The 27,708-nt window shown below is 32.5% G+C and overlaps 1 protein-coding gene across 1 annotated transcript in view; it reads right to left on the bottom strand.

Annotated features, from left to right (window-relative positions):
• LOC142221927 (uridine phosphorylase 1) overlaps positions 1-23,439 on the bottom strand; it is a 104,723-nt gene extending 81,284 nt beyond the window's left edge. Inside the window, exon 1 of the mRNA XM_075291820.1 lies at positions 23,289-23,439. The gene's annotated coding sequence lies outside the window, so the exon portion shown is untranslated. The remainder of the gene's footprint in view (positions 1-23,288) is intronic.
• Positions 23,440-27,708: the final 4,269 nt, after the last annotated feature.

Genomic DNA, 27,708 nt, shown 5'->3' with positions numbered 1-27,708 from the left:
AAATGTGTTTCGGGCACAATTTTTAAACACAATATATTTAAGTGCAAACAAGTAATGTTCCTAAACTAACACAAAATGTTTGGGACACATATGTTAATATGTTAGAATATATTATGTTTGGGGCATGAATGTTTCATAAAAATAATATGTGTGAATGTAAACATATATAAATTTACAAATTTCGAGTAAACATATATATGTTGGGATACTTTATTCAGAGAGCGACAGAGAGAGAGATAGTTAGTATAGAGAAAGAAATAGAGATGTGAAACCGCTTGTATGTTGTTTCGGAAAACTGTTTCATGATAAGGCCAAAAATTTAATATGCTTAAGTCTAAATATTATTTAATTTGAATAGTAGAATGAATATTCGGAACCAAGAGAATAGACATTTGAAAAAAACAGCATATTTGTATTACAGAGAAAGATGCGAAGAATTCAAAAATTTCGTGGAAGTGAAAATTATGTGAGGAAATGAGCACAATCTTCTTTGGGGAATTCTTCCAAGCATATACTATTTTTGGACTCAAAATGCTTCCAAACATATAATATGCTCACATAAAACGAACATATTAATGTTTCGGCAGTATCCAATAATATATGTGCTTCCTGCAAAATATGTTTGGAACATATGTTAGAGAAGCGACTTTTTTTTGAGGGTGTATCAGTCCATAATCATATATAGCCCCCCATATAAACCGATCCCGAGATTTTGTTTTGGAGCCACTTGGAGGAGCAAATTTCATCCGAGTCAGTTGAAATTTGGTACATTGTGCTAGTATATGGCCGTTAACAACCATGCCTGACTAGGTCCATATCGGTCGGTCGGTTATATATAGCCCTCAGATAAATCGATCCCCAATCATACAAAAATTGGTCCATATCAAGTTCATAATTGTATATAGCCCACATATAAGCGACCCCCATATTTCAATTCTGGCTCTCTACGTACCGTGCAAAAGTCCATATCAATTCTTAATTATTTACCCTGCCAGCATTTCAAAGTTGCGTTTCATCCTCATCGCTACCACAGACTCGTAAGTGACACTGCAACAATCGCCAACTGTGATAGTATTTTGCCATCACTATTCGCATAAAAGTATTTTGCCATCACTATTGTTACAAGAGCCATTTTATATTTTGTGAAACACCTAGCACAACTAGCTTCTTATAATTTATTTAAATAAAAACGATAATGGAGTGCTGAAAACATAGTTATTTCGCTTAAAATTGTAAAAGGTATATTGGTGAACAATTTTTGACTTTCCGAATGGAATAAAGTGATAGTGTTTAAAATATTTTTCCAGACACGCTGCCTCCATTGGGAATAAAAGCACTGGCTGATAGACGCTACAACATGTAACTTGCAACTTGTAACTCAACATCAATCTTTTATTAATGCATAAAAATATGTTGAATGTGATGTGATAGTCGTATAAATGTTATATTTATGAGAATTTATAAATGTTTAATAAGATTAATAAACATCTAAACAATCGTGCTTTACTTGACCACAATGATTCTTTTACAACTATCTTAAAATGCACTTTCTCTGATTGTTTGAAGGGACCCTTATTGGCGTCCTTCTAAATGTATCCAGAAGGACACCTAATAATTGTACTCATGCGATACTTTTTTGTAGTAACTTGGCGTGGTACAACTTCTCAATAGTGACGGCGCTTTTCCGAGGAGTTTTAGATATCGTATACGACTGTTTTCAACGTAGTGGAGATTCTCGGAAGCGCCCCCAAATTCAAAAAATGTTGGCAGGGTATAGACTTACCTATACATACCTTTTTTGTCTAATATATACCACGTATGGACTATCTAAAAATTTAGAAAACGATGTTAAGAAGTTTTAAGATACCACAACCCAATTAATTCGATTGTGGATGACAGTCTTTCGTAGAAGTTTCTACGCAATCCATGGTGGAGGGTACATAAGATTCGGCCTGGCCGAACTTACGGCCGTATATACTTGTTTTTAATTAACCGGGATAAATAAACTGAACAAATCTTTAGTATTACTAAAGTATCATGAATTCACAATTTTTGAAGCTAAGCAAAGCCATAAAACATAAATCTGCCTTTAACAAAAAATTGCTGTAAATACGAACCTCATTTTTTCAGTGTTCTTACTAAGACTTTGTTTCACAAGCGATAGTTTCTTAATGCTACAATTCTATAGGATATGTTTTCTGTGTCACTATTACAAAGCAATCGTTTTTTATGGTCTAATGTTGATGTTTATGCTAACAATGATGATGACGATGATGATGACGGATATGACCATGATTTTGCATACAAATGTAACAGAAACGTAGAAAAAGTTTTTCTCTTTGTTCTACATTGTCATTTCACTGTTGCATTGTCATTTGTTAAAGATACTTGAGGAATTGCCTTGTAAACAGAATCATTCCCGGTTAATCTATGAACATATAACCATGACAAAATATTATGCAACTATGACAACATACACTCACCAAAAACCAATGAAGAAATTAAGACAATGAGAAACACATAAATAATATTTAATAGAGAAGGTGGATCCTGGAGGACATCTATATCAAAAATCATTATATCCATAAGATTCTAATTCGACTTAAACTAGACCGTTTTGGTATATCCGCCATAGGACTATAAATACACTGTTAGAAAAATATGTTTTCATATATTCCGATATACACAAAATGTGTTTCGGGCACAATTTTTAAACACAATATATTTAAGTGCAAACATGTAATGTTCCTAAACTAACACTAAATGTTTGGGACATATATAAATTTACAAATTTCGAGTAAACTTATATATGTTGTGATATATTATTCAGAGAGTGACAGAGAGAGAGTATATAGAAAGAAATAGAGATGGAAACTGGGAGGGTTGACGAAAGATATCAACATAACACAGCGAGAGAATCAAAAGAGAGCAATTTCTGTGAAACTGCTTGTATGTTGTTTCGGAAAACTATTTTATATATGCTTAAGTCTAAATATTATTTAATTTGAATACTCAAGTAAAGAGAATAGACATTCGGAAGCGGGCATTAAGTTCGAGTTTTGCAGCTAAAACAATTGAAAAAATTTATTTTCTTTAAAATGAATTATTAAAATAAAGTAAAAGGCAAAACAGGGTAATTTTATGCGCCTTACAGACTATCAGTTATTCCGGACGACAGTGCTCGTGTCGAACATATCCCATATATTGTGCAGGATATAAGTTAAGTCCGAAGGCATAATCGATACTGCTGCATGTTTATGCGATCGATAACATATTTACCGATTATTTAGTCATCGCCGACAAGTCGTATCGATCCGACACACTGTAAGATTCTTTACAAACACCGACATTCCGTCTGGAATAACTGATAGTCTGTAAAGCGCATTAGAACGATAATGCCAATTTAATACCGGCCTTAAGGGTAAACATGAAATTAAGTACAAAGCACGATAAGTTTTAAATGCATTTAAAATAGTGTTAAATGCTAGTAAAAAACTGTTCACGCCTAACTAAATTTATGTGTATATTATAAAATTATTTATGTATGCTTATACTCGACTACACGTTCTTTTTATACCCACCACCATAGAATGGTGACGGGGTATAATAAGTTTGTCATTCCGTTTGTAACGCATCGAAATATCGATTTCCGACTATATAAAGTATATATATTCTTGATCAGGGAGAAATTCTAAGACGATATAAGCATGTCCGTCTGTCCGTCTGTCTGTCTGTCTGTCTGGCTGTCTGTTGTAATCACGCTACAGCATTCAATAATGGAGCTATCGTCCTGAAATTTGGCACAGAATCGTCTTTTGTCTGCGCGCAGGTCAAGTTCGAAGATGGGCTATATCGGGCCATGTTTTGGTATAGCCCTCATATAAACCGACCTCCCGATTTGGGGTCTTTCGCTTATAGAAACCGTAGTTTTCATCCAATTTGCGCGAAATTGAAAATCTAGAGGTATTTTGGGACCTTGAAGAGGTGTGCCAAAAATGGTGAGTGTCGGTCCATGGTTTGGTATAGCCCCCATATAAACCGACCTCCCGATTTGGGGTCTTTCGCTTATAGAAACCGTAGTTTTCATCCAATTTGCGCGAAATTGAAAATCTAGAGATATTTTGGGACCTTGAAGAGGTGTGCCAAAAATGGTGAGTGTCGGTCCATGTTTTGGTATAGCCCCCATATAAACCGACCTCCCGATTTTACTTCTTGGGCTTATAGAAACCGTAGTTTTTATCCAATTTGCCTGAAATTGGAAATCTAGAGGTATTTTTGGGCCATAAAGAGGTGTGCCGAAAACGGTTAGTATCGGTCGGTATTTTAGTATAGCCCCCATAAGAACGATTTCCCGATTTAACTCCTTAGGTTTCTAGAAACCGTAGTTTTTATCCGATTTGCCTGAAATTGTAAATATTCTCGTATTTAAGGCTCACAAAAACGTGTATCGGATTAAGTTTTTATTGGTCCATTTGGTAATGCCTCCATATAGACCAATTTCACTTCTTGTGAGTATAGAAGGCGCACTGATCATGAAAATTGCTTGAAACTCAATGTAAAATTTCCAGATTTTATTTTTCGGGTGAAAATCTACAGATTTAAAATTTCAAATCAAGACGTTGTTTTATAATTTTCTTGCACACTTACAAGAGATGTTAATGATTCCTCTAAAACTCAAACAAAAATGGTTCTTATAAATCCAGAATCTGATATAGTCCTCATAGGTGAAATCTTTAAATGTATCTTCGGGAAGTGTCCTCAAGTCCTCAATCCCTCCTGAAATTTCAAAGGAAATCCTAATATTTGGTTCATGGTGGTGGGTATTTAAGATTCGGCCCGGCCGAACTTACTGCTGTATATACTTGTTTGTTAAAGTTTTTGAATTCCTTTCAAAAGCTCAGTCCATTTCGTTTATATCAAGCACTGTTCTTTTCTGACTGTAAATCTTTAATAACACATATTTCGAAGTTTCATTGTAAAAAATTAATTTAATAATATAAAAATATAAATATAAAAATTAAAAAAAAAACAAGTAAGGAAAGTCTAAAGTCGGGCGGGACCGACTATATTATACCCTGCAACACATTGTAGATCTAAATTTTCCATACCATATTACATCCGTCAAATGTGTTGGGTGCTATCTATAAAGGTTTGTCCCAAATACATACATTTAAATATCACTCGATTTGGACAGAATTTGATAGACTTCTACAAAATCTATAGACTCAAAATTTAAGTCGGCTAGGGTGGAACACAGTAAAAAATATGGGAAACATTTAAATCTGAAGCAATTTTAAGAAAACTTTGCAAAAGTTTATTTATGATTTATCGCTCGATATTATTAGAAGTTTAGGAAAATTAGAGTCATTTTTATAACTTTTCGACTAAGCAGTGGCGATTTTACAAGGAAAATGTTGGTATTTTCACCATTTTTGTCGAAATCAGAAAAACATATATATGGGAGATATATCTAAATCTGAACCGATTTCAACCAAATTTGGCACGCATAGCTACAATGCTACTTCTACTCCCTGTGCAAAATTCCAACTAAATCGGAGTTAAAAATTGGCCTCTGTGATCATATGAGTGTAAATCGGGCGAAATCTATATATGGGAGATATATCTAAATCTCATTTGCCTCTGTGGGCAAATGAGTGTAAATCGGGCGAAAGCTATATATGGGAGCTATATCTAAATCTGAACCGATTTGGCTGAAGTTTTGCGAGACTCATAAAATATTCGGATGTACGGAATTTGAGGAAGATCGGTTGATATACACGCCAATTATGACCAGATCGGTGAAAAATATATATGGCAGCTATATCTAAATCTGAACCGATTTCAAACAAATTTGTCACACATAGCTACAATGCTAATTCTACTCCCTGTGAAAAATTTCAACTAAATCGGAGCAAAAAATTGGCCTTTGTGATCATATGAGTGTAAATCGGGCGAACGATATATATGGGAGCTATATCTAAATCTGAACCGATTTTAACCAAATTTGGCACGCATAGCTACAATGATAATTCTACTCCCTGTGCAAAAGTTCAACCAAATTGGAGTAAAACTCTGGCTTCTGGGACCGTATTAGTCCATATCGGGAGAAAGATATAAAGGGTGATTTGTTAAGAGCTTGATAACTTTAAAAAAAAAAAACGCATAAAATTTGCAAAATCTCATCGGTTCTTTATTTGAAACGTTAGATTGGTCCATGACATTTACTTTTTGAAGATAATTTCATTTAAATGTTGACCGCGGCTGCGTCTTAGGTGGTCCATTCGGAAAGTCCAATTTTGGGCAACTTTTTCGAGCATTTCGGCCGGAATAGCCCGAATTTCTTCGGAAATGTTGTCTTCCAAAGCTGGAATAGTTGCTGGCTTATTTCTGTAGACTTTAGACTTGACGTAGCCCCACAAAAAATAGTCTAAAGGCGTCAAATCGCATGATCTTGGTGGCCAACTTACCGGTCCATTTCTTGAGATGAATTGTTCTCCGAAGTTTTCCCTCAAAATGGCCATAGAATCGCGAGCTGTGTGGCATGTAGCGCCATCTTGTTGAAACCACATGTCAACCAAGTTCAGTTCTTCCATTTTTGGCAACAAAAAGTTTGTTAGCATCGAACGATAGCGATCGCCATTCACCGTAACGTTGCGTCCAACAGCATCTTTGAAAAAATACGGTCCAATGATTCCACCAGCGTACAAACCACACCAAACAGTGCATTTTTCGGGATGCATGGGCAGTTCTTGAACGGCTTCTGGTTGCTCTTCACTCCAAATGCGGCAATTTTGCTTATTTACGTAGCCATTCAACCAGAAATGAGCCTCATCGCTGAACAAAATTTGTCGATAAAAAAGCGGATTTTCTGCCAACTTTTCTAGGGCCCATTCACTGAAAATTCGACGTTGTGGCTCGTTAGTAAGTCTATTCATGATGAAATGTCAAAGCATACTGAGCATCTTTCTCTTTGACACCATGTCTGAAATCCCACGTGATCTGTCAAATACTAATGCATGAAAATCCTAACCTCAAAAGAATCACCCTTTATATGGGAGCTATATCTAAATCTGAACCGATTTCTTCCAAAATCAATAGGGTGCTATTCTGAGCCAAAACAAATACTTGTGCCAAATTTGAAGTCGATTGGACTAAAACTGCGACCTAGACTTTGATTACAAGAATGTGTTCACAGACAGACGGACATGGCTATATCGACTCAGGAGCCCACCCTGAGCATTTTTGACAAAGACACCATGTGTCTATCTCGTCTCCTTCTGGGTGTTGCAAACATATGCACTAACTTATAATACCCTGTTACACAGTGTGGCGCAGGGTATAAAAAATTGGTTTTCGGTCGGAGTAGGGTTTGAACCCAGGACCCTTTGCATGCAAGGCGGACATGCTAATCACTGCTCCACGTGGCCAACAAATATATGTTTCTTTTGAATAATGTTTTGTTTGCATCGGCTCGTGGGCGCTGCAAACTATGCTAATAAATGTAACTTATAACAATAATTGTCTATTGGTAACTATAACAGTTACGTAGCCCAGTGGTAGTGTGTTGGCTTACAAATTGCATGATTCCCGGTTCGATTCTCAGTCCAGGCGAAAGGTAAAATTTAAAAGAAATTATAAAATTGAATAATTTCTTCAAAATTATTTGTATTACAGAAAAGGTGCCAGAACTAAAAAATTTCGTGGAAGTGAAAATTATGTGAGGGAATGAGCACAATCTTCTTTGGGGAAAATTCTTCTAAGCATATAATATTTTTGGGCTCAAAATGCTTCCAAACATATAATATGTTCACATAAAACGAACATATTAATGTTTCGGCTGTATCCAATAACATATATGCTTCCTGCAAAATATGTTTGGAACATATGTTAGAGAAGCGTTTTTTTCTGAGGGTGTAGGTGTACAAGAAATGATTTTATTTTTTGGGATTCTAGAAACCGTCGTTTTTATCCAATTTGCCTGAAATTTGAAATCTATAAGTATTTTAGGACCATACAGAGATGTGCCGAAAACGGTGAGTATCGGTCCATGTGTTTGGAGTAGCTCCATAAGACCGATCTCCCGATTTAACTCCTTGGGTTTCTAGAAACCGTAGTTTTTAATTCGATTTGCCTGAAATTGTAAATATTTAGTTTTTATCGCTCCGTTTGGTAAGGCCCTTATATAGACCGATTTCACTTCTTGAGGGTCAAGAAGCCGCACTGATCATGAAAAGAGCTTGAAACTGAATGTAAAATTTCCAGGATTTACTTCTCGTAATCATTTAAATTAAGGGGGTGAAAATCTACAGATGTTAGATTTCAAATCAAGGCGTTATTTCATCATTCTCTTGCATACTTACAAGAAATGTTAATGATTCCTCTAAAACGCAACTTCTTATAAATCCAGAATCTCATATAGTCTTCATAGGTAAAATCTTTAGATATATATTCGGGAAGTGTTCTGGTTTAACTGCTCTGCTTGGGAGAATATTTGTCATCAAACCCCGCTGACATCAAACCCCGCTGAAAGGAAACTATGATATTTGATACATGGTGGTGGGTATTTAATATTCGGCCCGGCCGAACTTACTGCTGTATATACTTGTTTACTTATAATAACATATTTTCCATTCCATATTATGTATAGGCATTTGAGCCAATTCTGAGGTCGTTTAAAAATAACTAGCCTCATATTTTAAGTAAATTTACCAAATGTCATTTACACCCACATTTGTTAATTAAAAACACCATTTTTAACTTACTGTCATTTACAAATATTTACCAATTTTTTCAATTTAATGACATTTTAAATAGCCCTTAGTAAAATATAAAACTAATTAACTTTATTGTTTATTGCTCCAGCGCTTCCGTTCGCATAATTGAGCCTATAATTACATATTTTTGCAATTTTATGGCAATTGGAATTTTACTCGGCATCATAGTTGAAAGGGTTTGTGACCATATTATTTAAATGGTGAAATAAGAAATAGAAATGGAATTTCTGTAGTAATAATAGTTTTTGCATAACGACTGCTTTTATAGCTAAAAAACTAATTTTTTTGTACTAAAATATAGTTTTTTTTTTGGTAAAGCATATATGTATTTTGCACAAAGAATAAATTCATGAATAACTAGATTCCATAAATATCAAATAATCCATAATGAATTTATAATCCATAGTTTTTTTGCTATTTTAACAAAAAAACTGGAAAATATACCATCAGATATATTTATAACATATCCATTAAATCTATTTATGGTTTAGAATATACCCATATCTCCTGATTAATTCAAGCATACACAGGTGTATTGAAGGTCTCTTTGCATTGTGAATGATATTACTTTTATGAAATACACACACATACATATTCTCACAAAACCCTTGCTATTGTATTGCAATTTTTTTGCATTCAGAAATGTATGTCCATTGTACCTGTATCAAATGCTTGCTACTTTTAATGTATACTCAACACCTGTTAACTAGAAATAAAATATATGTCCTTAAAAGAATATATAACTATGGTCAAAATAATAGCAAATAGAAATATTTAACCTTAGCGGCCTTTTATCTAATTTCCGAATTTCGAAATCTTTGCGTATCTCGATATTGTCCCTATTTTAATTACATCATTTTTTATTTAAGACTTGTGAGGAGGTGTGCTTAGATTAGGTTAGGTTAGGTGGCAGCCCGATATATCTGGCTCACTTAGACTATTCAGTCCATTGTGATACCACATTAGTGAACTTCTCTCTTATCACTGAGTGCTGCCCGATTCCATGTTAAGCTCAATGACAAGGGACCTCCTTTTTATAGCCGAGTCCGAACGGCGTTCCACATTGCAGTGAAACCACTTCGAGAAGCTTTGAAACCCTCAGAAATGTTACCAGCATTACTGGGATAATCCACCGCTGAAACACTTTTTGGTGTTCGCTCGAAGCATTGCACTACGGTGGCTCCCTGAGGAGATGTGCCTAAAAATGCACGAAATGTCTAAGCTTCGTCAAAAATGTTGTTTTTAGAGGAACAAAATTTTTGACAAAATTTTCTATAAAAATAAAATTTTGACAAATTTTTCATAAAAATAAAATTTTAACAAAAATTTCTACAGACACAAAATTTTGACAAAATTTTCTACGGAAATAAAATTTTTGACAAAATTTTCTATAAAAATAAAATGTTGACAAGATTTTCTACAGAAATAAAATTTTGACAAAATTTTTTATAGAAATACAATTTTGACAAAATTTTCTATAGAAATAAAATGTTGACAAAATTTTCTATAGATATAAAATTTTGATAAAATTTTCTATAGAAACAAAATTTTTGACAAAATTTTCTTAGATACAAAATTATGACAAAATTTTCTATAGATATAAAATTTTGACAAAATTTTCTTTAGAAATAAAAGGTTGACAAAATTTTCTATAGAAACAAAATTTGTGACAAAATTTTCTATAAAAATAAAATGTTGACAAAATTTTCTATGGAAATAAAATTTTTGACAAAATTTTCTAAAGAAATAAAATTTTTGACAAAATTTTTTACAAAATTTTCTATATAAATAAACTTTTTGACAAAATTTTCTATAGAAATAAAATTTTTGACAAAATTTTGTATAGAAATAAACTATTTGCAAAATTTTCTATAGAAATAAACTATTTGCAAAATTTTCTATAGAAATAAAATTTTGACAACACTTATAATAATAATAATAATTATTATAATAAAATTTTGACAAAATTTTCTATAGAAATAACATTTTTGACAAGATTTTCTATAGAAATAAAATTTTGACAAAATTTTCTACAGAAATAAAATTTTTGACAAAATTTTCTATAGAAACAAAATTATTGACAAAATTTTCTATAAAAGTAAAATTTTGACAAAATTTTCTACAGAAACAACATTTTTGACAAAATTTTCTATAGATAAAAAATTTTGACAAAATTTTCTATAGATATAAAATGTTGACAAAATTTTCTATAGAAACAAAGTTTTCACAAAATTTTCTAAAGAAATAAAATTTTGACAAAATTTTTCTATAGAAATAAAATTTTGACAAAATTTTCTATTGAAATAATATTTTGGAAAATTTTTCTATAGAAATAGAATTGTAGCAAAGTTTTTCTATAGAAATAAAATTTTGGCAAAATTTTTTATATAGAAATAAAATGTTGACCAAATTTTCTATAGAAATAAAATTTTTGACAAAACTTTCCATAAAAATTAAATTTGGACAACATTTTGTACAGAAATAAAATTTTGACAAAATTTTCTACAGAAATAAAATTTTGAAAAAATTTCCAAAGAAAACAAAAATTTTGACAAAATTTTGTATATAAATAAAATCTTTGGCAAAATTTTCTATAGAAATAAAATTTTGCAAACACAATTTTTTTGTTTGGTAGTTTTTTGGTAAAATTGTCTCCAAATTTTGGTAGTTTATTTTTGGCTCGATTTTCTATAGAAACAAAATTTTTGACAAAATTTTCTATAGATATAAAAATTTTGACAAAATTTTCTATAGAAATAAAATTTTGACAAAATTTTCTATAGAAATAAAATTTTTTACAACATTTTCTATAGAAAAAAATTTTTTGAGAAAATTTTCTATAAAAATAAATTTTGTGACAAAATTTTCTAAAAAATAAAACTTTGACAAAATTTTCTATAGAAATACAATTTTTGACTAAATTTTCTATAGAAATGAAATTTTGACAAAATTTTCTACAGAAATAAAAATGTTGACAAAATTTTCTGTAGAAATGAAATTTTGACAAAATTTTCTATTGAAATAAAATTTTGAAAAAATTTTCTATAGAAATAAAATTTTGACAAAATTTTCTATTGAAATAAAATTTTGACAAAATTTTCTATAGAAATAAAATGTTGACAAAATTTTCTATAGGAATAAAATTTTGATAATATTATCTATAGAAATAAAATGTTGACAAAATTTTCTACAGAAATAAAATTTTGACAAATAAAATTTTTTGTTTGGTAGTTTTTTGGTAAAATTGTCACCAAATTTTGGTAGATTATTTTTTTGCTCGATTGGCAACCGTGATTTTAACTCAGATTCTAAAGAGTTCCGATTTTCTTTTAAATGGATGTCTATCCTCGTGACTTATAACCTTTTTTTGTATAAAACATAATTTCGATTAACTTAAGTCTACTTGTCCATCGAAATAATGGTTTGTAAAACATACGGAGAGACTTTTTCCAATAATTATCAAAATATAATTATTATAAGAAAGATTTAATGAAGTATGTTAATACAATGCAATCTCTTATGATGCACCGAAAAAAAGTGAACTGTTTTATAGGAGGAATGAACTACCGCAAGAAAATTGAACTAAATGTTACTCCACATTTTTAGACTTCCACAAAGCTTTGTTAAAACCAGGAAATTCTAATGCCCTGTTGTACTTTTTAACTACAGTTCACGAAATTACATCATTTCATAGAAGACCAAATTAACTAAAAGTAAAGAAGAAAATCATTGGCGCCAAATCACGACCATTTTAACCATACAGTTGTTCATTCTTAATATTTTTGGGAATCGTGCGAAAATTTTCATTTGTTTTAGTTCACATTGAACTTTTGTGTACGGTCATTAAACTTTATACTCACGTTTAGTTCATAAAATTTTTGAGACATACTTAAAAAAAGGTAAGATTTCATTAAGCTGTGGAAAATTTCGATAAAAATAATAAAATTTAACTACAAGCAAATATTTTTTTTCCAATAAAAATAAGTTAAATTTAGCGTTAGTTTAACTACGGAATTTTTTTTTGTGTGATTTGTATTTTTTAATTAAATTCTAGACCTTGGTCGTTGCGTAGATCTATAGGAAATATTGATAGAAATCGTATAATTTGTGTCATCTAATACCAAAATTCTTTTCTTTCATTCCAAACAAATTAATTTGTTGTACAAAAACTGGGACAAAATACTAAATTGACTTATATCAGTCATTGAGTCATATATGATCCTATAAATATTAAAAAAAAAATAATATCTAATTTTGACCACTTCGGATTAAAGGTTTTTATGAAGACTATATTTGAATCATCTACGAAAATTACCCGTCTCCAGTCGGAAATCGATATTTCGAATGGCAAACTTATAATACAACATCCTATGAAAGAGGTTAAATACATATATAAAAGTCGGCAAAACACATGTTCGCATCTTTTTCTATTCTTCCATCATAATCGGTTTATATGGAGGCTATATATAATTATGAACCGATGTGGACCAATTTTTGCATGGTTGTTAGAGACAATATACTAACACCATGTACCAAATTTCAGCCGGATCGGATGAAATTTGGTTTTCTTAGAGCAATCGCAAGCCAAATTTGGGGGTCCGTTTATATGGGGGCTATACAAAAAGCAAGCCAAATCGGGGGATCGGTTTATATGCTATATGTAATTATGGACCGATATGGACCAATTTCTGCATGCTTATTAGAGACCATATACTAACACCATGTACCAAATTTTAGCCGGATCAGATGAAATTTGCTTCTCTTAGAGCAATCGCAAGCCAAATTTGGGGGTCCGTTTATATGGGGGCTATACGTAAAAGTGGACCGATATGGACCATTTGTGAACCATTTGCAATACCATCTGACCTACATCAATAACAACTAATTGTGACAAGTTTCAAGTCGATAGCTTGTTTCGTTCGGAAGTTAGCGTGATTTCAACAGACGGACATGCTCAGATCGACTCAGTATTTCACCACGACCCAGAATATATATATATTTTCTAAAAAAAGAAATGATTTCCATAAACACTTGGATTTTTATAAATGCTTTGTTTTGTTTTTCCTAAGTTTTCTTAAAATAGTATATTTTAATTTGTTGTTGTTGTTATTGTTGAACTATTTTCTTGGAGACTCGAATTTTGTTAATTATACCCTTCACCACTACTGTGGTACAGGGTATAATAAGTTAGTGCATTTGTATGTAACGCCAAGAAGGAGTAATCATAGACCAACCTTTTAGTATACGGATCGGCTTAGAATTATATTCTGAGTCGATTTAGCGATGTCCGTCTGTCTGTCTGTCCGTCTGTCTGTCTGTCTGTCTGTCTGTTGATGTATTTTTGTGTGCAAAGTACAGCTCGCAGTTTTAGTCCGATTGTCCTAAAATTTGGTATAGGGTCCTGTTTCGGCTCAAAGACGATCCCTATTGATTTTGGAAAAAATCGGTTCAGATTTAGATATAGCTGCCATATATATTTTTCACCGATCTGGTCATAATTGGCGTGTTTATCAACCGATCTTCCTCAAATTCAGTACATCCGAATATTTCATGGGTCTTGCAAAATATCAGCCAAATCGGTTCAGATTTAGATATAGCTCCCATATATAGCTTTCGTCCGATTTAGACTCATTTGCCCACAGAGGCCAATTTTTAACTCCGATTTAGTTGAAATTTTGCACAGGGAGTAGAATTAGCATTGTAGCTATGGGTGCCAAATTTGGTTGAAATCGGTTCAGATTTGGATATATCTCCCATATATAGCTTTCGCCCGATTTACACTCATATGACCACAGAGGCCAATTTTTAACTCCGATTTAGTTGAAATTTTTCACAGGGAGTAGAATTAGCATTGTAACTATGCGTGCCAAATTTGGTTGAAATCGGTTCAGATTTGGATATATCTCCCATATATAGCTTTCGCCCGATTTACACTCATATGACCACAGAGGCAAGTTTTTAACTCCGATTTCATTGAAATTTTGCACAGGGAGTAGAATTAGCATTGTAACTAGGCGTGCCAAATTTGGGTGAAATCGGTTCAGATTTGGATATATCTCCCATATATAGCTTTCGCCCGATTTACACTCATATGACCACAGAGGCCAATTTTTTGCTCCGATTTAGTTGAAATTTTGCACAGGGAGTAAAATTAGCATTGTAGCTATGCGTGCCAAATTTGGTTGAAATCGGTTCAGATTTAGATATATCTCCCATATATAGCTTTCGCCCGATTTACACTCATATGACCACAGAGGCCAATTTTTAACTCCGATTTAGTTGAAATTTTGCACAGAGAGTAGAATTAGCATTGTTGCTATGCGTGCCAAATTTGGTTGAAATCGGTTCAGATTTAGATATAGCTCCCATATATATGTTTTTCTGATTTCGAAAAAAATGGTCAAAATACCAACATTTTCCTTGTAAAATCGCCACTGCTTAGTGGAAAAGTTGTAAAAATGACTCTAATTTTCCTAAACTTCTAATACATATATATCGGGCGATAAATCATAAATAAACTTTTGCCAAGTTTCCTTAAAATTGCTTCAGATTTAAATGTTTCCCATATTTTTTTACTAACATTGTGTTCCACCCTAGTGCATTAGCCGACTTAAATATTGAGTCTATAGATTTTGTAGAAGTCTATCAAATTCTTCCAGATCGAGTGATATTTAAATGTATGTATTTGGGACAAACCTTTATATATAGCCCCCAACACATTTGACGGATGTGATATGGTATCGAAAATTTAGATCTACAAAGTGGTGCAGGGTATAATATAGTCGGCCCCGCCCGACTTTAGACTTTCCTTACTGGTTTTTTACAAACATTGTGTTCCACCCTAGTGTATTAGCCGACTTAAATTTTGAGTCTATAGATTTTGTAGAAGTCTATCAAATTCTGTCCAGATCGAGTGATATTTAAATGTATGTATTTGGGACAAACCTTTACATATAGCCCCTAACACATTTGACTGATGTGATATAGAATCGAAAATTTAGATCTACAAAGTGGTGCAGGGTATAATATAGTCGGCCCGCCCGACTTTAGACGTTACTTACTTGTGTTTATGATTCATTTGTGTATAATTTTTTTTCCTCCGTTTTAGTTAATTTAATTAACGTTTGCCTAAAATTACTAAAGTCATGGAAACTTTCTTAAAACGCAATAATTCCATGAACTAAAATAAAATTAAATCGGCTATAGTGAATTATAGGTTTCGCTTTTTTGAGTGTAGTAATAGTAGTAGAATTCTAGCGTTATCCATTATTGAAATGCAACCCATTATTGTTAGCTACCAAGTGCTCAAGTCATTGTAACGTGCAGACACAAATCAAGCACACAATTTAGGGTTACTTATGATAAGTCCATTATCACACTCCACACGGCAGCTCCTGGTATTCAAATCCAAATGTGATAGTCATAAGTGTACTCAGCAACATTTACAACATCTATTTCTGTTGTTGTATTTATTTACGCAACAACCCCCTCCTGTTCCTTTTTAACACCTGTAATTTGTCATTGAATGTCTAGCGTTTTTTTTGTTATCGATTGTACTGCTATTAGTATCAATGTCAATACGTAATGGACAAAAATTACAGTTACTCTCTTAACCCCTTATACTCACTCTCCTTCACAGACGCACCACCTACGCTCAGACTTATTTGTAGCCATTTACTGTTAATCGATACATTCTTTTGTAATTGAAAGTACTGTCGATGATATTTGAGTAAAGTGAGTAAACACCATACATACATGCGTATAAAAATACCATAGACACACACATACATATATAGAGAATGCAAATTGGACCTGATATGCTATTGGATATGTGGTGCCAACTTAGACTACATTAGCCTGTGTAGTAAATGACTTGTTTTAACTTTGCCAACTTATTACTTTGAAAGTTTTAATTTTGTTTCTTGATAATAACATAGCAACATTTGCTTGAATTGAAATATATGTCAATCGTCAAAATTTTTTTCCAATAAAATTATATTTATTCAAAAATCAATCCTCTCCTTAAAAGCATTTAAATATTTGTTATTTTAAATCAATTTTTGTAATTTACTTATTAATATAAAGCTGTAATTTTGAGTGCTTCAATGTGGAAAAACGTATAGAAATAGCTCTTAAATTGTGAACAGCCCATATGGGTGTTAAGTATAGACCTTTGCTGAGCTTTTAATCCATTCAAACTATCAAGCAACCTACATTCCGCTTGTGTCCTGTAGGTTTTGGAGTATATAATACCGGTATTTCACCAGTATCGTATCGAAGAGATATAATATGACCATGCAAAAATTGGTCCACATCGGCCCATAATTATATATAGCCCCCATATAAACCGATCCCCAGATTTGACCTCCGGAGCCTCTTAGAAGAGCAAAAGTCATCCGATCCGATTGAAATTTGGTACGTGGTGTTAGTATATTGTCTCTAACAACCATGCCAAAATTTGTCCATATCGATCCATAATTATATATAGCCCCCATATAAACCGATCCCCAGATTTGACCTCCGGAGCGTCTTAGACGAGCAAAATTCATCCGATCCGGTTTAAATTTGGTACGTGGTGTTAGTATATGGTATCCAACAACCATGCAGGAATTAGTCCATATCGGTCCATAATTATATATAACCCCCATATAAATCGATCCCCAGATTTGGTTTGCGGAGCCTCTAAGAGAAGCAAATTTCATCCGATCCGGTTGAAATTTGGTACGTGGTGTCAGCACATGATATCGGTTCATTATCATGGTTGCCACTAGAGCCAAAAATAATCTACCAAAATTTTATTTTTATAGAAAACATTGTCAAAATGTTATTTCTATAGAAAATTTTGTCAAAATTTTATTTCTATAGAAACTTTTGTCAACATTTTATTTCTATAGAAAATGTTTTCTAAATTTTACTTCTATAAAAAATGTTGTCAAAATTTTATTTGTATAGAAAATTTTGTCAAAATTTTATTTGTATAGAATATTTTGTCAAAATTTTATTTCTATAGAAAATTTTGCCAAAATTTTATTTCTATAGAAAATTTTATCAAAATTTTATTTCTATAGAAAATTTATTTAGAATTTTTTTCCAAATTTTACTTCTATAGAAAATGTTGTCAAAATTTTATTTCTATAGAAACGTTAAACTTAATTATATACGTATTTAATCGGCCTTTTCTAGTTTAATATATACCACGTATGGACTATGTGGTATATATTACGGTATTAGGAAGTTTTAAGATACCTTGCCATCGGCTTCAGTAGAAGTTTCTACGCAATCTATGGTGGAGGGTACATAAGCTTCGCCTGGCCGAACTTACGGCCGTATATACTTGTTTAAAATTCAATTAAGACTTTAATTGGAAAAATGTTAGTGATTTTTTTCTGTGTGTAGAACCATTCCCTTCTATGCTCAAAAAAGGTGCTCATGGAATTACTATGTTTGGAGAAAGTTTCATTTACTCACCAAATAGTTCATTATATCTTTCAATTTGTAAATATTACTACAAATACGCCCGTCTTGAACTTTGTATGGCACTAAAGACATTCTTATAATTTTGTGCTCCGATTTTTTCCTTAAAACTACAAAATTTATTTAACAAGTGAAACAAATTAATTATGTACAATAAATGTTCTTGAATGTGTCGAACAATATTTAAATATTTTTGTGACATCGGCTTAATGTGTATTGCGTTTGTAATACTCTTTAGATACAATTTTCTAAAAATAACCTCAATTTTCTAAAATTAACCAAAATTGTTATTCCTGGGGGGTTCATTGTTTTTTCAGTGTAGTCAAGATACAAAAAGTCAACAAACTTAAAGACGATTTTATTAATTTTGAAAATAGTTTTCTGAATTATTAAAGCCAAGTTGATTTGACAAAATTTTCTATAAAGTAAAAATACCCAGTTTTTAGAAAAAACAACTTCATTGAAAACTTTATATCTGAGTAAATGCATATTCTATGCTAAGAAAAATTTGCATTTGAAAGAAATCTGAATCATCATAAAGTTAAATTGACTGCAGCTAATTTAAGTTCTTTTTTTAAGTGAAGGTTAGGTTCGGTTATTTATAGTGTTAGCAGTGTTGCCAGTATTGGCGATTTTTCCCCAAATTGGGGATATTTTTTCAAGGATGGGGACGAAATCTTTGAGTTGGGATCTTAGAGATTTGATGGGCAAATTCCATAAATTTTGGGGATTTTTTGAGGATTTTTTACAAACCGTTTCGGGATAAAAAAAAATTAGATTTACTTGAAATTCTTTTTATTTCTATATTATTAAAAAAAGAAGAACATCGCATTGCCAAAATTAAAAAAAAAATGTTCCTCTTTATGGCATGTTACAGGGTTCAAATGGACAATTTGGGCTAGAAACGGACTTTATTTTGGGGGCCTATGTGCTAATTTATAATTGTACTTAGCAAGGCTAAGAAATTTTTCTATAATCGTGAAATCATTTTGTAGGGAATCGGGCATAAATGTGGCCCACTAATCGGTATTTCTCACTGATTTGGACGATACATTTAATTTTTAATATTTAATTCATTACTGATTTTCTACAGCTGTTCTTTTTTATACCCACCACCATGGAATGGTGATGGGGGTATAATAAGTTTGTTATACCGTTTGTAAGACATCGAAATATCGATTTCCCACTATATAAAGTATATATTCTTCACCAGGGAGAAATTCTAAGACGATATATGCATGTCCGTCTGTCTGTCTGTTGTAATCACGCTACAGCCTTCAATGATGGCGCTATCGTCCTGAAACTTGGCACAGATTAGTTTTTTGTTTGCAGGCAGGTCAAGATAGGCTATATCGGTCCAAGTTTTCATATAGTCCCCATATAAACCGACCTCCCGATTTGGGGTCTTGGGCTTATAAAAACCGTAGTTTTTATCCAATTTGCCTGAAATTGGAAATCTAGAGGTATTTTACGACCGCAAAGAGGTGTGCCGAAAATGGTGCCTATCGGTCCATCTTTTGATATAGCCCCCATATAGACAGATCTCCCGATTTTACTTCTTGGGCTTCTAGAAACTGTATTTACTATCCGATTTGCCTGAAATTGAAAATCTAGAGGTATTTTAGGACCGTAAACTGGCGTGTCGAAAATGGGGTGTATCGGTTAATGTTTTGGTATAGCCCCCATATAGACCGATCTCTCGATTTTACTTCTTGGGCTTCTAGAAACTGTATTTACTATCCGATTTGCCTAAAATTGAAAATCTAGAGGTATTTTAGGACCGTAAAATGGTGTGTCGAAAATGGGGTGTATCGGTTAATGTTTTGGTATAGCCCCCATATAGGCCGATCTCCCGATTTTACTTCTTGGGCTTCTAAAAACCGTATTATCACTCCGATTACCTGAAATTTGAAATCTAGAGGTATTTTAGTACCAAAAAAATTGTTCATTTCATTTATTTATGAAACTATATTTCTATTCGATTTGCTTGAAATTGAAAATCTAAATCTATTTTAAGATCATTTAGGACCATTTGTGTGTCGCAAATGGGGTATATAGGTCGATGTTTTGGTGTAGCCCCCATATAGACCGATCTCCCGACTTTACTTCTTGGGCTTCTAAAATCCGTAGTTTTTATCAAATTTGCATGAAATTGGAATTCTAGAGGTATTTGAGGACCATTAAGAGGTGTGCCGAAAATGGTGCTTATCGGTCCATGTTTGGGTATAGCCCCCATATAGACTGATCTCTCGACTATACTTCTTGGGCTTCTAGAATTCGTAGTTTTTACCCAATTTGTCTGAACTTGGAATTCTAGAGGTATTTGAGGATCATTAAGAGGTGTGTCGAAAAGTATTGGTAAATGTTTTGGTATAGCCCAAATATAGACCTACCACCCCAATTTATTTCTAGGACTTCTAGAATCCGGCTGACTACAAAAACTGAATATGGTGTGTGCCGACCCATGTTTTGGTATAGCCCCCACATAGACCGTTCTCCCGATTTAACTTCTTGGGCTTCTAGAAACCGTAGTTTTTATTCCATTTGCTCGAAAATGTAAATATACTGGTATTGTAGACCCTCAAAAATCTGTATCACATTTATTTTTACCGATCCATTTGGTAAGGCATCGATCGATATAAACATATTTCTCTTCTTGAGGGTAAACCCAAAGAAGAAAAATTTTCCTCTGGAATGAAATTTTAGACAAACGAAATTCCCCTTTCGTATAAAGTATTTTCGTTTAGAGCAAATTAATCCGAATTGTTGATCAGCGATTCAACGATTGTCTCTAAAATTTGTATCAAAAGGAAACTTTGCTTGTCTAAAATTTCGTTCCTCAGAAAAGAAAACTCTTCTTTCAGTGTATAGCAAGCGCACTGCTAATGAAAATGGCTTGAAACTGAAAGTACAATTTCCAGATTTTACTACTCATAATCATTTAAAAAATGGCGGAAAAAATCTACAGATTTAAGATTTCAAATCATGGCGTTATTTCATCAATTCCACGATATATTTATGATTTCTCTAAAACTCAAACAAAATTGGTTCTTATAAATCCAGAATCTGATCTAGTCTTCATAGTCTTTAAATTTATCTTTGGGAAACGTACTGGATGAACTGATTTGCTTGGGAGAATATTTGTCATCAAACCCCATGAAATCTTATATATTATCAAGTAACCCGCATGGTGGTGGGTATTTAAGATTCGGCCCGACTGCTGTTATACTTGTTTTCATAAACACTTGTCAAAAATTTACTGGGGATTTTTGTGAGGAATTTTAATTAAATTTGGGGATTTTTTGCGACAAAAGCGTCTCAATTTGGGGGCAACAGTCCAAAAATTATTGGCAACACTGAATGACACGCCGATATTTCGGGCTCACTTAGACTATTCAGTCCATTGTAATACCACAGTGGTGAACTTTTCTTTTATCACTGAGAGGGTGTAATTTCATGAGTTGCAGGGAGCCACCGTGGTGCAATGGTTAGCATGCCCGCCTTGCATACACAAGGTCGTGGGTACGATTCCTGCTTCGACCGAACACCAAAAAGTTATTCAGCGGTGGATTATCCCACCTCAGTAATGCTGGTGACATTTCTGAGGGTTTCAAAACTTCTCTAAGTGGTTTCACTGCAATGTGGAACGCCGTTCGGATTCGGCTATAAAAAGCAGGTCCCTTGTCATTGAACTTAACATGGAATCGGGCAGCACTCAGTGATAAGAGAGAAGTTCACCACTGTGGTATCACAATGGACTGAATAGTATAAGTGAGCCTGATACATCGGGCTGTCACCTAGTCTAACCATAAGTTGCAGTTAAAAAGTACATCAAGGCATTTTGTAAAAATCTTAGAATATGCAGTACAATTTAGTTCAATTCTCGCACGACATAGTTCATTCTTGCTATAAAAAAGTTTACTTTTTTCTGTGTATATTTGAAATATTTCAAACTGGTAGAATTTATCTTCCAAATTTTTTTAAAATAATTTCTCCAGTTAATATGTGAAATGTATTTAATTTAGTGAAAAAATTCTTAAACAATTTTTATGAAAAACCTATTTTAATTAAAATAAATTTATATCAAGACATTTGTCCTTACTACATTAAAAATGTGAGACCTTAAAAGGTTTCATATTCTTTGTTATTAAATCTTTATTTTTTCAATGTATTTGGCTACAATTTTATTTGTTTTTATAATTCATTACATTTCTCCACTTTAATTATTTAATATTTCAGCATTTATGCAATAAATTTTATTGAAAACACAAATTTAGGTCATCTTGCACCAACGCATACAGACGTTTCTAATCTATGAAAGGAGCTGTCCATACCCATGTCAAGTTGAAAGTAATTCATGATAAATTAAGAATATACAAATCAACACACCATAAATAATTGAATTATGCAAAGGATGTTAACCTCGGTTTCTTATAAATAATTCCAAGAATTCTGACCAATGAAAGGTTTAAGAGAAAAATCCTCTGGCCATTTGCAAAGGATGTTTACCTATGGCAGGTGTTGGCATATTTGAGAAATTCCTTTGGTAAAGCTTATTCAAACCGTTCAGTAATTTGGCAACCGAACTATGGCCAATAACAGCAATGAAAAGGGAAGTAAAAAAAAAAATACTTTTCTTGGCAGAGAAAAGAAAAATCGATTTTTACTATCAAAAATAAAATTGTTTTGAAGGAATTTTATGAAACTGCTGTTTGACAAAGGACAGATTTTATGTGTAAGTGTATGTATGAATGAGGAGAGTAAGAAGTGTGAGAGGCGAGAGTGTGAGAGCCTAACTCACCTCCCTTAATGACAAAGAAAAAAAGGACACATGCCCAAACTCTGTAAAAACTTTTGATGGCTAGACACTGGCATGTATAAATATTTTATGAACAAAAAAAAATTTTTTCTAGTAAATATATAAGGATAATAGACTATTGGCTCTATGGATGTTCACTTATATAAGTGAATATGGGTGGAGACATTTTTCTTGAATTTTTTATTTCTATCACAACACACACACACACAAAAATTACTTACTTTGAAAAGGCTATGAAATCAAATGTTTTGCAAATCCAAGGACAAAGGAAAAATTAATCCAAAATTGTAATGCTTGTTTTCTTCACAGAAATTGTTTGAAAAAAGCTTTTGTTTTTCTCCAAATTCTTTTGCTTTTTTATATAACCTTATATAATGTCAAACACTCGTTTGTTTATGTTGGAATACACTAATGTTTCGTATTTAATATATGTTTCTGTTTTTATTATATTTTTCTGTTTAGTTTTCTATTAACTTGGTTTTATTTTCACAAAATAATGTTATTTTTTTTTTGTTTATAACCACTGGATGAATATCCAACACCCCGTAATGAATGACCAACACTGACTGAAGTCTACATCCACTCGATGAAACTCTCTTTGTGTACCAACTTGGATAAACAGACCGACAGAAAGGCAAACAGGGAGGCAGGCAAAAATTTGAACAAATCCGAAAAATCAGCAGACAACAACGGTGACGAACACGGCAACGTCAAAACATTGAACTTTTTTTTCCATTGCTCAGATAAAAGGTTATCTGAACACGTTGTAACCCCTAAATGAGAAAGCAAAAAAAAAACACAGAAAACATTACTCATGGTTAATGTTAACAACTCTCTCTCTCTCTCTGTCTCGTGGAATTTACAAAATTACACTCATACAGTGTGAGTCATTTGCATAGGTATATATGGGGAGCATCAATATTGTTCAAGCAAATATTTAAAATTGGATATGAATTCAACTCAATTTTATATATTGGCAAAAGGTGTTGCAATTTAATATTTGGAAATTGTTGGTATTTATAAAGAATTTTACTAATAGTTCCATTCCAATAATGACTAAGTCAGCCGGTGACTAACTAATAAAGTCGGTTCTAGGAGTACAAAGAAATCACTCTAAAACCACAATGTGCTCTTTACACAATAATATATAGGAAATAAATTAATAGTTTGTAGCATTATAAACTATTAATCAAACCTATAAACGAAAATGAGCTGTTTCAATGTTGAAAAAGTTTCGCAATTTCACATTCTCATCAGTTCTATTTATTAACCACATCACTATTATTACATGTATTAAATATATTGACCATAGTCAATATAAAACAAGTAAGTAAAGTAGAAAGTCGGACGGGGCCGACTATATCATACCCTAAACCACCCTTTCTGAATTAGTAAACATAAGCATTTGTGGGGTAATATTGATATAGCTATGGGAGATAAACCGCAGTTGCATATTTAAGAAAATTAAGGGGTACATATTTATGGGTGCTTTGTCTCAATCTGACTATAGCTCATAGTCAGTGTTGCCATGGAAAATGTTCGGTTTACCCTACAAGGACAAAAAAAAAGTTCCCTACTTTCCCATACATTACGAAACAATTTTCCCTACAATATTTTTCGTTAAATTTAAACAAATTTTACAAAACAAAAATGGTTCTAAGTACTTTATTATCTTAAAAGATGAAAATGCAACATATATAACTTAGAAAATAAATTTGTATTATCACCACGGTTGCCACAGTTGGCAGAATTCTACCATAAATAGTATTTTTTTTTTTTGTTAAATCTCTATAGAAATAAAATTTTGGAAAAAGTTTCTATTAACAATTTTTTTTTTTTTGAGAAATTTTTCTATAGCAATAAAATTTTGATAATAAATTCTATAGAAATAAAATTTTGAGAAAAAATTCCATAGAAATAACATTTTGAGAAAAATTTTTATTGATATAATATTTTGAAAACAATTTCTATAGAAATACAATTTTGACAAAATTTTCTATAGAAATAAAATGTTGACAAAATTTTCTACAGGAATAAAGTTTTGGCAAAAATTTCTATAGAAATATTTGTTTGTTAAATTTGTGGTAATCTTAAAATTTTGTTAGATTTTTTTGGCACGAGTGGTAACTGTTGTTACATTGTGGCACTACTTCCCTACAAGACGCTAAATATTATAAAAACCCTACATATAGGGAATTTTCCCTACTTCTAACAACACTGGCTGTAGTTGATATTGCACCTACGGAGTTAGTATGCCACTAATATAAAGGGTGATTCTTTTGAGGTTAGGATTTTCATGCATTAGTATTTGACAGATCACGTGGGATTTCAGACATGGTGTCAAAGAGAAAGATGCTCAGTATGCTTTGACATTTCATCATGAATAGACGAACGATCTGCCACAACGTCGAATTTTCAGTGAATGGGCCCTAGAAAAGTTGGCAGAAAATCCGCTTTTTTATCGACAAATTTTGTTCAGCGATGAGGCTCATTTCTGGTTGAATGGCTACGTAAATAAGCAAAATTGCCGCATTTGGAGTGAAGAGCAACCAGAAGCCGTTCAAGAACTGCCCATGCATCCCGAAAAATGCACTGTTTGGTGTGGTTTGTACGCTGGTGGAATCATTGGACCGTATTTTTTCAAAGATGCTGTTGGACGCAACGTTACGGTGAATGGCGATCGCTATCGTTCGATGCTAACAAACTTTTTGTTGCCAAAAATGGAAGAACTGAACTTGGTTGACATGTGGTTTCAACAAGATGGCGCTACATGCCACACAGCTCGCGATTCTATGGCCATTTTGAGGGAAAACTTCGGAGAACAATTCATCTCAAGAAATGGACCGGTAAGTTGGCCACCAAGATCATGCGATTTGACGCCTTTAGACTATTTTTTGTGGGGCTACGTCAAGTCTAAAGTCTACAGAAATAAGCCAGCAACTATTCCAGCTTTGGAAGACAACATTTCCGAAGAAATTCGGGCTATTCCGGCCGAAATGCTCGAAAAAGTTGCCCAAAATTGGACTTTCCGAATGGACCACCTAAGACGCAGCCGCGGTCAACATTTAAATGAAATTATCTTCAAAAAGTAAATGTCATGGACCAATCTAACGTTTCAAATAAAGAACCGATGAGATTTTGCAAATTTTATGCGTTTTTTTTTAAAAAAAAGTTATCAAGCTCTTAACAAATCACCCTTTAGAGCCCATTATTATCAAAAAGAGAAAATCGCTCAATTAGTGTGGGTAATAAATCCAAATTTATAAAAATCGAGCAATATTCTTATGTAAGAGCTACAAGTACGTATAAATACGATCGGCTAGTACATCAAAATTTTAAATTTGAGTAACATTGGTTAATAAATAAGAGTATTATGGCTAAATTTGGGAAAATCGATCGATACATATATATGGAAGCTATATGTCAATCTGAACCAATTTGCAAAATATTTTGCGAGTTTGATTAATACCACAAAAGGTTACCTTGTGCAAACTTTGAGTAAGATCAGTTAAGAAATTAGACCTCTATGGTCAAACATAAAGTTATTAGGGTCAAATTTTTCAAAATCGGGCGATACATATATGGGAGCTATATCTAAATCTGAACCGATTTTGATGAAAGTTTGCACATATAGTTAGTACTATAGAGGACTAGATCTAGCCAACTTTGAGTAAGATCGGTTGATAAATAAGGTTTTTATGGCCAAATTTAAAAAAATCGGGTGGTCCATATATATGGGAGCTATAGCTAAATCTGAACCGATTTTGATGATTTTTTGCACATATAGTTAGTGCTATAAAAGATTACATTTGGCCAACTTTGAGTAAGATCGGTTGATAAATAAAGGTTTTGTGGCAAATTTGGGAAAATCGGGCGATACATATATATGAGAGCTATATCTAAATCTGAACCGATTTGGATGAAATATTTGCAGACTTGAAGGGCGACGAAAAAGATTACCTTTTGCCAAATTTGGTTACGATCCGTTTGAAAAAAAAAGCGCAATGTGACCCCACTTGTCGAAATCGGGCGATACATATATATGGGAGCTATATGTAAATTTGATGCGATTTCATATACATATATATGGGAGCCATATGTAAATTTGATCCAAATTCAATAGCGTTCGTCCTTGTGCCCAAAAAACTCCCTGTACCAAAATTCAAAATCAAAATCGATTAATAATTGCCACCGGAATCCCGTGAATAACAAATACATGGACACACGGACGGACGGACGGACACCAAGCGCTAGATCGACTCAGGAGGTGATTCTGAGTCGATTGGTATATATTTTATGGGGTCTAAAATCAATATTTCTGGTAGGCACATTTTTTGGCAGATCAAACTTATTATACCTTGACTACTATGTGGTTTAGGATATAAAAATTGACAAAATTTTTTATAGAAATAAAATTTTGAAAACAAAAAATGTACAGAAATAAAATTAAAAAAAAAAAAAAAACAAAAACAAATTTGCAGAAATAAAATACAGATAAAATTTTGACTAAATATCGTATAGAAATAAAATTTTGACAAAATTTCTTATAGAACAGAATTTTTGACACAATTTCCTATAGATATAAAATTTTGCCAAAATTTTCTATAGAAAAACAAAAATTGACAAAATTTTCCATAGAAA

Source organism: Haematobia irritans, chromosome 1, assembly GCF_050003625.1.
Source record: "Haematobia irritans isolate KBUSLIRL chromosome 1, ASM5000362v1, whole genome shotgun sequence".
NCBI classification, from domain to species: domain Eukaryota; kingdom Metazoa; phylum Arthropoda; class Insecta; order Diptera; family Muscidae; genus Haematobia; species Haematobia irritans.
Note: the sequence above shows the minus strand (reverse complement) of the source record. Positions and strands in the feature narration are given on the sequence as shown.